The sequence below is a fragment of the Euleptes europaea genome, chromosome 4 (genome assembly GCF_029931775.1).
Source record: "Euleptes europaea isolate rEulEur1 chromosome 4, rEulEur1.hap1, whole genome shotgun sequence".
Taxonomy (NCBI): domain Eukaryota; kingdom Metazoa; phylum Chordata; class Lepidosauria; order Squamata; family Sphaerodactylidae; genus Euleptes; species Euleptes europaea.
This window is the reverse complement of record NC_079315.1, coordinates 112114508-112127598: the sequence shown is the minus strand read 5'-3', so window position 1 is coordinate 112127598 and position 13091 is coordinate 112114508. Positions and strand designations below refer to the sequence as shown.

Below are 13091 nucleotides of genomic sequence, written 5' to 3'. Positions count from 1 at the left end.
AAATCCATAATTTCCAAATTCATTGCTAGTTCTTTGAAATTAGCCTTCAGGTTTATACCCAATAAACATGAAAAATTGGCAGCCCTGGGATTTCTTCTCACAGGAGAATGAATACAGCATAATGAGTCCCAAATCTGGAAATGGAGCACATTGCCTTTGAGCTCAAAATTAGTTAGGGGTGATCTAAGTTTGACAATAGCCATGTGGGAGGTGACTTTAATGTCATGGGTTTAGTTCACCGAAGAAATAAAGATATAGCCAGACACAGATTCCCAGGTCAAAACAGCAAGGATGGGAAACTGGGAAATCATTTGTAGGGAAGGGCCATGGCTCAGTGGTAGCAACCTGCTTTGCATGCAGAAGGGCCTAGGTTCAACCCCCAGCATTTTCAGTTCAAAAAAGCATCAAATACCGTAATAGGTGAGGGAAAGATCTCTATTTGAGAACCTGGGTAAAGCTGCTGCTAACATGGTGTAGTCACAATGATGTACTCAGTAGTATGTGGAAACAGGCGTGTGCAAAATAAATATTTGGTAAATTTCGGATTTGGTTCTAATGGACCTGAAATTTTTCAGGATATTCCTGAACTCCCATATTGGGAATCTCCAGATTCTCGAATATTCATGTCTATTCATGACAATTCTTCATGTCTATTGGCTATAAATCTGAATTTTACCCCTCCCCCTATCTCTCTTCCCTCAATTACCTTTTCTGAAGGAGTCATGGTGGCTGCCACCAAGCCCCACGTGGAGGACAGAAACCGCGGCCGTCGATGGTGCAGAGCTGCATGCTGAGCTGGCTGGGCTGAGCCTGACTTGCAGCTCTTGGGCGCTGGCTGCCTCTGAGCCCCACATTGAGTGCAGAGGTGGTGGCGGCGGAGTTCTGCCCAAGCCTGGCCACCAGTGAGGGGGAGATGGAGGGAGGGAGGGAGAGGGGAGAGAGGAGTCTTTTAAAAGACCAGAACCAATAGGTTGAAATTGAATCAAAAGAGTTTCCATCTAGACATTAGGAAGAATTTTCTAACAGTTAGTGGGGTTCCTCAGTGGAACAGGCTTCCTCGGGAGGTGGTGAGCTCTCCTTCCCTGGAGGTTTTTAAGCAGAGGCTGGAAGCCATCTGTCAGCAATGCTGATTCTATGACCTTAGGCAGATAATGAGAGAGGGAGGGCATCTTGGCCATCTTCTGGGCATGGAGTGGGGGTCACTGGGTGTGTGTGTGGGAAGGTAGTTTGGAATTTCCTGCATTGTGCAGGGGGTTGGACCCTGGTGGTCCCTTCCAACTCTATGATTCTAAAAAAATTAAATGGGGGCGTTGCCGAAACGGCCTGAAAAATGCCAAAAATAATCAGCATTATTCGGGATCTGCCTTTTGGCTCCCTTTAAATGCCATCATTGTTTCGGGAGAAAAAAACACCCTACCTATAAGGGTGACCCTGGGCTAGTCACACAGTTTCAGCCTGACCTGCCTTACAGGGCTGTTGTGAGGATAAAATTGAGGAGAGGAGAATGATGCAAGGTACTTTGGGTACCCATTGGGGAGAAAAGTGGGGTGTGACTGATAAGGGGTCGGTCTGCAGCAAGAGCTGACAGACCAAGAGTGGACGGAGCCAGAGAGCTGACGCCCTGAGCTCTGAGAGACAGAAAAGCATTCGATGCTTGGGACCCATCCTGGATAGAAGGCTGTGAAAGTAGGCGAAGCCTGGGACCCAGCCTGGATAGAAGGCTGTGAAAGTAGGCGAAGCCTGGGATCCAGCCTGGATAGAGGGCTGTGAAAGTAGGCGAAGCCTGGGACCCAGCCTGGATAGAAGGCTGTGATTGGAAGCTTGGTAGCGAGACTGAGCGGAAGCCAGACCGTACTCTGTGAACCTGAGGGGCTCTGTTAAAGCCAAAGCTATTGAAACACACAACCTGTGGTAGTGACAGGAGTGAGAATTGGGTTAGAGAGGCCCCATTCTCAGGTCACAAAGGGGAATTAGTCTCTGAGGTAAATATATTCCGGTAGCAGGGAGGTGTGGAGGATTACAGCCACTTGTGTGGGGTAGTCAGGGAGAGAGCTTGGCTGGGGACAGAGTCTGAGAGTCTGAATCTGAATAATAGCTCTGAGGGACAGAGCTAAGCTTGAAACTAAGAACTGAAGTAACTTGAGTGAAGAAAACATCTAAGCTATTTCTCTCTCTAAGTTATTTCTCTTGCATATATAAATCTGACTCTGAGTTTCCCCTCCAAATTCTGCCTTTTCCTTGAAAACCAATCTCTGTGAGTCCTGTTCAATAAACTTCCCTGTTTTGTCTGTTTAAGTTAAAAAGCCTCTTGTGTCATATTTCTCTCTCAGGTAAATACTGGTGTGGGTCTGGAGGAGAAGGAAAATAATCTCCTCACAAATAGACTCAGGCCAGCGCTTTTCCCTCAGCATATACAGCTGGGCTGAGTGAGTGGGATATTGAAGCGGTTGAAAGGGTGTGTGGGTGTGTCATATGGGGTATAAATAATGTGTATATGGATTGTCTCTGTAGACAATACTGACCTTGTTGGGCCAATGATCTGTCTCAGGATAAGGCAGTGTGATGTGTACATAGATGTGTTTCTGAGAACCTAAAAATGAGGGGAGATGCCAAAGAGCCAGAGTTTCCTGCCATTGCCTGAAGCCATTGCCTGAAGCGACAATTCACTCCTGAAAGCTAATGATGAAAACTACCCTACTCACAAGCAGCTAGATTGTGATCAAAACACAATCCAGATGTGCACACTGCTCTCCCCTACCGGTAGACCCAGTCTTGTATGAATGGGCTCAATTCCTTGACAAGTCAGCTAAGCAACTCCCCATGCTGTCCTGCAGTGATGTATGTGTGTGTGTAAAATGCCATCAAGTCACAACCAACTTATGGCAACCACAGTAGGGTTTTCAAGGCAAGAGACTAACAGATGTGGTTTGCCATTGCGTTCCTCTGCATAGCAAACCTGGTATTCCATGGTGGTCCCCCATCCAAGTCCTAACTAGGGCCGACCCTGCTTAGCTTCTGAGATCTGAGAAGATCATGCTAGCCTGGACCATCCCTGTCAGGGCATGGATGTATGTAGAGCTCAGCAAATTCCAGTCTGCGAATATAGACCAATGTTTTTTCTCTCTCTCCAGCTACACTTCATCCCAGTCAGCTCCCAGTGTGATACATTTGCCAATCTCCAGGTGGGGCTTGATGATCTCCTGGAATTACAACTGGTTTCCAAAAGACAGAGATCAGTTCCCCTGAAGGAAATCACAGCTTTGTATGGTAGATTGGTAATATACCACCCTGAGGCCCCTCCCCAAATCCCACTCCCCCAGACTCCACCTCTGAAATCTCCAGGCATTTCCCAACTTGGAGTTGGTAGTCCTACGACTCCCACCCATGACTCAGCGCTACCCTGGGAAGAGCCCTGCGGTAGTTGCTAACTGAGAAAGCCATTCGACTATGAATTCTCTCATCTTTAAAAAGTTCTACAGTTGGCCAGAAGCCCTGGCATTTGAGCATCTTTCCTCTCAGAGACTTACTTTTGCCATAATTCAGAGTTGCCCCTTGACCATGAGATGTACTTGACACTGTTTTGATGGAGAGTCACTTTCCCCCAGCCGCTTTAAACAAACTGACAAGGATGACAAAATGAGAAAGTCACCTTGGTGACATTCACCTATTTCAGCTAAATAAAGCTAAAGACATGACCCGAGAACATTTTATTCCTTCGAGGGAACAAGATTATTCTTGTGAAGCTGCCAAGGCCTTTCTCTCTCTCCTTTGCATGAATTATCTGCTGTCAGCACTGGTCAGCATGAACTCGTGGCCTTGACTCTTTAGATTGTCTTCCAGACGGTGCTTACGGTGACCAAATGTTGGCTCGCTTTTTGGTGTCTCCTTGTCTTCTGTTTTCTACTGATGCCAGTAGCACCCTTCAGAATGTAGTTAAATTGCGGAACTCCCTGCCTTAGGATGTGGAGATGGCTGCCAACATGGAAGGCTTTAGGAGGGGAATGGACATGTTCATGGAGGAGATGGCTATCCATGGCTACTAGTTAAAATGAATACTAGTCATGATGCATACCTATTCTCTCCAGGATCAGAGAAGCATGCCTATTATATCAGGTGCTGTGGAACACAGGCAGGATGCTGCTGCAGTTGTCTGTGGGCTTGCTAGAGGCACCTGGTTGGCCACTGTGTAAACGTACTGCTGAACTTGATGGGCCTTGGTCTGATCCAGCATGGCTTTTCTTATGTTCTTATGATACATTCATGGAGGATAGGGCTATCCATGGCTACTAGTCAAAATGGATACTGGTCATGATGCATACCTATTCTCTCCAGGATCAGAGGAGCATGCCTATTACATTAGGTTCTGTGGAACACAGGCAGGACAATGCTGCTGTAGTCATCTTGTTAGTGGGCTTCCTAGAGGCAACTGTGTTTGCCACTGTGTGAACAGACTGCTGGACTTGATGGACCTTGGTCTGATCCAGCAGGGCTTTTCTTATGTTCTTATGTTCAGAAGCCTTGGTGGGTTCTGCTCAAGGTTAATAGTTTTTCTGTTGAGTTCTGTAAGGGGAAAGGGTGGCTAATAAATGGTTTAAATAAACTGTGGAACTCACTGCCTCAGGATGTGGTGATGGCTGCCAACTTGGAAGGCTGTAAGAGGGGAGTGGACATGTTCATGGAGAAGAGGGCTATCCATGGCTACTAGTCAAAATGGATACTAGTCATGATGCATACCTATTCTCTCCAGGATCAGAGGGAGAGCATGCCTATTCTATTAAGTGCGGTGGAAAATAGGCAGGATGGTGCTGCTGCAGTCGTCTTGTTTGTGGGCTTCCAAGAGGCACCAGGTTGGCCACTGTGTGAACATACTGCTGAACTTGATGGGCCTTGGTCTGATCCAGCATGGCTTTTCTTATGTTCTTACGTTCTCAATATCACAACTTCACCCACAACATTCCCCCCATAATGTTTTTCTCTTTATGTGACCCCTTTATGTGTAACCTCTGTAAAGGCACCTCTCTATAGTGTTCTGAGGTGATGGGTGTTCTGCCGCCTCTTTGCCCTTCCTATTTTCACTGCCTCCAAAGGCTCATTCCTTCGAAGTCTTGGACCCAAAGAACAGGATGTCTGCATTGTATATGGCAGAGTGACAGAATGGTCAGCGCGTGAGGATGGCTCTGGGGTATAATGGGAGCCTTACTACAAACAAAACTGTTGTTTCTCTTAAACATAAATAGAGTTTATTTATAAGTATAACAGCGTAAAAGTTTCTGTATGGTCAATAAGCACAATGGTTTCAGATAGGCCTACAAGCGTAATAGTTTCAGATAGGTACTCTAATGCTTCTTAAAGTTTAATTTCCTAACTTAACACTTAGGCTAATAATAGGGTTGCCAAACTCCAGGTGGTGGCTGGAGATCTCCTGGGATTACAAATGATTTCCAGGTGGCAGAGGTCAGTTTACCTGGAAAAAATGGCTGCTTTGGAAGGTGGACTCAATGGCAGGGCTGTCAAACATACGGCCCGCGGGAGAGCCCCTTGAGAGCTCTTATCCCGCCCATGGGCCAGCCAAGGCAGCCACCCTTCCCAGATCCGATCTGGGCTGGCCTGGCTCGACCAAGTGACATGTACGTCATATCTGGCCCTTGTAAGAAATGAGTTTGACACCTTTGCTCTATGGCATTATACCCCATTGAAATCCCTCCCGTCCCGAAACCCTGCCCTCCTCAGGTACCACCCCCCAAATCACCAGGTATTTCCCAACCCAGAGATGGCAACCTTAGCTAATAACTTCCACAAAGGTTTATTTTCTTCACTTGCCACAAGCTCATAACTTTCACACAGAACAAAGATTTATCTCATATTCTACAGCATCTCACTCAGCCTCTCCTCCCCACACACAGGTTGTTTATGGATGGGTACTTTCACTCTGACCTGGATGGCCCAGGCAAGCCTGATCTCGTCAGATCTCAGAATCTAAGCAGGGTCAACCAAGGAATACCAGGGTTGCTGTGCAGAGGAAGGCACTGGCAAACCACCTCTGTTAGTCTCTTGCCATGAAAACCCCCCAAAAGGGGTCGCCATAAGTCAGCTGCGACTTGACAGCACTTTACACACACACACACACACACACACTTTCACTCACGTTTGCCCCGGGTCTGAATCGGTTGCTCCTTGGAGTTCTACATGAGTTTTCTGTCCGTTAGAGATTATTTCGCTGCCAGCCCTTGCAATGTCTGGGTCTTCCCATTCCTCTGTTAACCCAACTCTTCCATCTTCCCTGAGCAAAGCCCAGGTGAAATCCCCATGCATAAGGCAAAGTGCGGGGCATGCAAGCTTGGTTTCTCTTACAGCCAATTACAAAGCAGCATGTACAGAGGCAGGGACTGAAATACTTCCTGCTTCCTTGGAGCTCTTTTTGGAGCAGAAGAAAAGCTTTTTAAAATGAGGCTTGGATTTCCCCCCGCCCTTTCAGATTGCTCTGGGGTTTTTTTTGTTGTTGCTCTTAAAATCCTTTTTGATGCAGCAATTGGGTTTGGGGGGGGGATTTTCTCTCACAGTAAGCACTAAAAGTAAGCCAATTACAAAGCAGCATTTAAAGGGGCGGGAACTTGATTTGAGCTTGGAGATGCTGGTGCATAGATTTCCAACAGGATTGTGTGAGTCCAGCCAGCAATGAACCTCAGGTAAAACTCCCATGCATAAATGACCGTATTCTATTAACTCTCTCCCCCACGAAGCCTCTCTGAACCAACCAGTCAACTCTGCACCCCCCAGGGTCCAGCTACCATTCTATCATAACACACTTCAATCACCCATCCAGCCCACCTTCTTACCTTACAGGTCTCCATTTTAGATCACAGCAACATCCATTTAAAACTCCACATTAAAACATAGAAATAAAACACACACACAGTATTTACATGGCAAAACACCACACACCCCTAATATGGATTCTAAAAGTTTCAAGGAAAGCAGACACATAGAGGTATATATAACCTTAGAAACAGCTGCTAAAACAACTAGTTTAATCTTTGGTAAAGAGTGTATTGGGCATAAAGATAGTACTAATCAGAAATTGCTTTCTTTATTTGAATATCTGTATCCCCTTTCAAATGAGATAACTGATTCCTCAGGTGGTTAGCATATTAAAAGTAATTAAATAATCATCACAAAATATCAAATTATCAGAATCATTTAAATGTCTGGATATTAAACACAGCAGTCCCCCATAAAACCAGCAATTCAGCAAAGGCCTATTAAAATAGCAGATGAAAAATCACATCTTACATTAGGAAGAAAAGAAAAACACTCACCAAAAAAGCCCAGGAGAATAAGTAAGTCTTTATCTGGCGCCGAAAAGACAGTAACAATGCAGTTCTAAGCACAGTCACACCCTTCTTAGTCCTAGATTCAAGTCCAGTAGCCAGGGTGGTGCAGTGGTTAGGAGCGGTGGGCTTTTAATCTGGAGAACTGGGTTTGATTCCCCACTCCTACACAGGAAGCCTGCTGGTGGTGGGTGACCTTGGGCTAGTCACAGTTCTTTCAGAACTCTCAGCCTTACATACCTCATAAGATGTCTGTTGTGGGGAAGGAAGGCAATTCTAAGCCACTTTGAGACTCCAAAAAGGTAGAGAAAAGAAGGGGAATAAAAACCTTCTTGAACATATGAACATATGAAGCTGCGTTATATGAATCAAACCCTTGGTCCATCAAAGTCAGCACTGTCTACCCTGATTGGCAGTGGCTGTCCAGCGTCTCAGGCGGAGGTATTTCACATCACCTACTTGCCTAGTCCCTTTAACTGGAGATGCCGGCGATTGAACCTGGGACCTTCTGCACGCCAAGCAGATGCTCTACCACTGAGCCACAGCCCCTCCCCTCCCCCTTCCCTCCTTCTCAAAGACCAACCATTTTTCTAGACTATAAGCTTCCGAGAGTTGAAGCTCTATTCATCAGATGCAAGTAAGAATGGAGAATCTGACAAAGGGAGCTTCGACTCTCAGAAGCTTATAGCTTGGAAATCTTGTTGGTCACTAAGGTGGTCTCTTCCAGCTCTATGATTCAATGATTCTAAGGTGCTACTGGACTCAAATCTGACTCTGACCCACCTGAAACCCTTCTTAGTCTATTGAAGTCAATGGGCCTAGAAGGGTGCAAGAGAATACAACTGCTGAGAATACAACTGCATGCCTGGCACCAGGTCAGCATCCAAAGGGAGGGCATACCAAAGGTGTGGTGCCATGACTGAGAAAACCTTGCTCCTAGTTGTCCCTTACATTTCCACTGAAAAAGGGAAAGGCAGAGAAGAACCTCTGGTGATGGAGGATGAGCAGTAACATATGGAATGGATAGCCACATTGGGTCAAGAATGTAAGCTTAAAATGCAAAAAGACAGCTTGGTATTCTTCTTCCATAATTGGCTTCCAGAACAAGTTTACCTTCCATCTTGTCCCTCAAAGGAAGTGCTGGATCAAGAAGAACCAGGAAATAAATAAACTTGTCTTAGATAAGGATATGAAACAGGGAAAAGATTTCTGTTAACGTCCCTGGTTGACCTCCAAGTTTAATGTGATAGTTTAGTGACAGCCAGCATGGTGTAGTGGTTATGACTCTAATCTGGAGAACCGGGTTTGATTCCCCACTCCTACACATGAAGCCAGTGGGTGACTTTGGGCTAGTCACAGTTCTCTTTGAGCTCCCTCAGCCCCACCTACCTAACAGGGTGTCTGTTGTGGGGAGGGGAAGGGAAGGAGATTGTAAGCCGGTTTGATTCTTCTTCTTTAACTGGTAGAGAAAGTCGGCATAAAAACCCAACTATTACTACTACTACTACTACTACTACTACTACTACTACTACTACTACTACTGATCTCCAGGTGATAGAGATCAGTTCCCCTGGAGAAAATGGCTGCTTTGGCCATTGGACTCTATGGTACTGAAGCCCCCCCACTCTACACCCTGCCCTCACCAGGCTCCACCCCCAAAATCCCCAGGTAATTCCCAACTTGGAGCTGGCAAACCTCCTCCTCCTCCTTCTTCTTCGTTTCTGTCCATGTATATAATATTTTTTCCAGGCACAATTATACATCTGGATATATATGCACACCTGCAATGTAATGCTTTTCCAGTTCAGCTTTTTGATGCTCATGGGAATATATCTCTCCCTCCTCTTTCAGGGCTGTGTGAATTACTCTGCAATTGTTGATATACTCAACAAAAAATTAAAAATTGTGCCACTTCAATGCAGATGATTACTTATTTACAGAGAAGGAAAAATTATCTCAAATGAATGGATGCAACAATCCTAACATTACTTGAAAGGAATGCTCCATGTTAAATTAAGGAATGGGAAGAGTGGGGTGTATGGCTAGGGTTGCCAGTTCCAGGTTGGGAAATACCTGGAGATTTTTGGCACCTGAGGATGGCGGGGTTTGGAGAGGGGAGGGACTTCAATAGGGTATAATTCCATAGAGTTCACTTTCCAAAGCAGCCATCTTCTCCAGGTGAACTGATCTCGGTCACTTCGAGATCAGTTGTAATAGTGGGAGATATGAAGCTACTGCCTGGGACCCTACCTGTAGGAGTCTCTCATGACTGCTTGGGCAGCAGTAAAGAAGAGGGCACTGTATACCCCCTCTTGTCTGCATTTGTAGCACACTAGGATCTAGGAGTGAATTCTCCCTGGCCCAGACTAGAGGCACCAGAGAGGGAAAAACATTTCAGATATAGGAACCAGAAAGGTCCTGAGGAGGACATCATCGCTTGGTATCTGTAATGCCTAGGGTTGCCAACCTCCAGGTGGTGGATTCAGATTTCCTGGGATAACTACAGAGATCAGTTCACCAGGAGAAAATGGCCGCTTTGGAGGGTGGACTATATGGCATTTTAACCCATTGAAGTCCCTCCCTTCCCCAAACCCCAGCCTCCTCAGGCTCCACCCCCAAAATATCCAGGTGTTTCCCAACCCAGAGCTGGCAACCTTAGTAATTAGGGTTGCCAGGTCCCTCTTTATCATTGGCAGAAGGTTTTTGGGGTGGAGCCTGAGGAGGGCGTGGATTGGGGAGGGGAGGAACTTCAATGCCATACAATCCAGTTTCCTAAGTGGCCATTTTCTCCAGGTGAACTGATCTCTATTGGCTGGAGATCAGTTGTAATAGCAGGAGATCTCCAGCTAGTGCCTGGAGGTTGGCAACCCTCCTAGTAATGCCTGACTCTGGACTACCACAAATACTGTGGCTTCTTGACAGCAGCAGACTTTATATGTGTGCACCTAATAAAAATGTGCAAAGAAATGCTCAATGAATGAGGTGTCTTGGTTTCTGCTTCCTTCATGACTCTCCGGTCCTGGGATGATTCTGGTCACTCCAAAGGTGTTGCATTAATCCTCTCTACAAATCTGATAGTTGGGTCAGCCTCCATCACTGCTTGCACTGGAGTCATTGAAGCCACTAGGGAGATTCCCAAATGAAGACCGAGACTTAATATACGAAAAAAGTTAAGTGTGGATGAATGTAAAAGTTCATGTCTCCTTTCCTAGTCAAAGTTGAGAGCCAGCGTGGTGTAGTTTTTACAAGTGATGGTTTGGAGTGGTGGACTCTGATCTGGAGAAACTGGTTCGATTCCCCACTCCTCCACATGAGTGGCTGAGGCTAATCTGGTGAACCGGGTTGGTTTCCCCACTCCTACAGATGAAGCCAGCTGGGTGCCCTTGGGCTAGTCATGGTTGGAGCTCTCTCAGCCTCACTTATCTCACAGGGTGACTGTAGTGGGGAGGGGAAGGGGAGGTGATTGTAAGCCGGTTTGATTCTGCCTTAAGTGGTAGAGAAAGTCGGCGTATAAAACCAACTCTTCTTCTTCTTCTTCTTCTTCTTCTTCTTCTTCTTCTTCTTCTTCTTCTTCTTCTTCTTCTTCTTCTTCTTCTTCTTCTTCTGACTGTATTTTACACATGTGCTGGTCTATGACCGTAACAACAATAAACTAACGTCTTCTTTGCAAAAAAACCCCAACCGGATTTTGCATTCCGACCATGCTTTATAAGAGTGCCACGGCATGAGAAAAGAGGGAAGAAAACTACATGTATGGAGGGAGGAATTGGCCTTTTGCGGGTTATTACAATTTTGTGTCCTGTTTTCATGGCTACCTTAGTTGACAGAGGGCTCCCAGAAGCCCGCTGGCGATGGCAGAATGCCTCTCTGCTCTCCAGCTGCCAAACATTAAGGAAGTGCTTAGTGGGGAGTCCTCATGCCTCCATTCTCCACCCTGTCAAGCTCGCATTCACCTGTCAACACTTAAGGGTTCCAAATGAGTATGTAAAAGGAGCAGAAAGGTGTGCAGTGAGTGGGAGGGGGGACGGAAAGGCGCAGGGGGCCGCTCGGCGGCTTTTTAGAGCGAAGGTCTCCCTGCAAAAATTATCTTCTTTTCCATTATACGCAGCTGTAACCAAGCGCGTCAATTAGCAGCGATGATCCCCGTTGTTAACATAATTTCCTCCATAGGCTCCGGCGGAATATTTCTTCCGTCAAAGGAAAGAAATCCAAGAGCTGTGAAGAGGTGAGATGCTTAAAAGGGAAAAAAAGGAAAAAGGAATATAAATAAATCTCTCCCACAAGACGAAACTCCCTCATTTGTTACAGGCCTAGTCATTCTCACGCAATCTCTCTCTCTATATTTCAAGCTGCCAGCATTCCCGTTGAATTGGCAACCCCGTTTATCGTTATGAACGGCGCGGGAATAAAACCGGATCGCCTTTACCGATCAGCGGTTGCCAGGGAGACTCGCGAAGACCCAAAAGAGTTCGGCTTGGGAGTTGAGGCCTAATCGGGAGGCGCTTTTTTTTTCAATAGCGCCAGCTGTCCCGGGTCTGAAAAGGCGTGGCAAATTACACCATTATCGGAGGGAAATGGTACGGCTAAATTAATTATTTGCCGACTCTCGGCACAGGTGTTCATGAAAGAGGGAACACGCTCTTCTAATCAAGCCTGACTCGGGCGGAACAACAGCCCAGCGGGAGGTACTCAAAAGAGCTGCTTGTACCGTCCCGCATTTGAATCACAAAAGCTCCGCCATGTGCCTTCTGTAGCGGGAGTTTCTAACGTTGCCTTTCGTTGGGTCACGACAGGTAACGGCAGGCAGGTTTCGGAGAACAATCTGCCACCGCTGAAGGTTCATGGCTAATGTTCTGTTTCCAGAGCTTCTGTGACAATATGAGGTTCAGGTGAGAGCGTCGGAGGTTCTCTTGTTTGTTTCGGTTTTAATGCAAAAATGTTGGTTTTTTGTTTTTTTTGGAAAGGTTTGCCTGGCTTTGTCTCAAGCTCAAAAATTGGTATCGTTCCACCCCGCAGCGGCTTGGTGGAGCTGGAAGGCTGCATCGCCTGCAAGTTCATCATGATTCTCCAACAGCTCTTCGGATTTTCTTACATTTTTCGTTCCGCTGTTTCCACCCACTTGCGTAGAAACATTGGTTTTTCTGCTGTTGTGTTCAATAAGGCAAAGGAACTTGATCCTGTGCAGAAACTCTTCTTGGACAAGATCAGAGAATGCGATACAAAAAGCCAGAAAGCTGGTGGCCCTGTTGATGCTGGCCCAGAATATCAGAAAGATCTGAATGAAGGAATTGCTAAACTTTAATGGTTATATGGCAGTGGAGACTTGACCAAATTTCCAGACTTCAGATTTGAGGAACCCAAGTTTGAAGAAGATCAGAAGTGATGTGAAGGACATGTCTACCCCAATAGGTTGGGTTTGTTGCGTTGGTCTGCAGTTGTAACTTAAATAAACAGTTGGTTGTGAAAAAAAAAATGGTATTGTTCCCAAAAATGGTAGAGTGGTCATGTTAGTACTTCGAGGTTCAAAAATATAAGTTCTTTTTTAAAAAAATATTTTTTTTATTATTTTCTTCATTTAGAATAACAACGTATACATCATCATCTATTCCTAAAAATTAATAAAAGTAATATCAAACTATTAATAATAGTAATTAAAACTTATAATGACTCCCCCCTCACTCCCTTCCATCTAAAAATAAATTGTACATACTTTTGCTAACAAAATTAATCCTCATATTATTTAATTAATGTATAGGTATCGTA

General features: G+C 45.6%; 1 pseudogene; it reads left to right on the top strand.

The window, feature by feature from the left end:
- The first annotated feature begins 12346 nt into the window (after window positions 1-12346).
- LOC130476640 (ATP synthase-coupling factor 6, mitochondrial-like) lies at window positions 12347-12727 on the top strand (annotated as a pseudogene).
- Window positions 12728-13091: the final 364 nt, after the last annotated feature.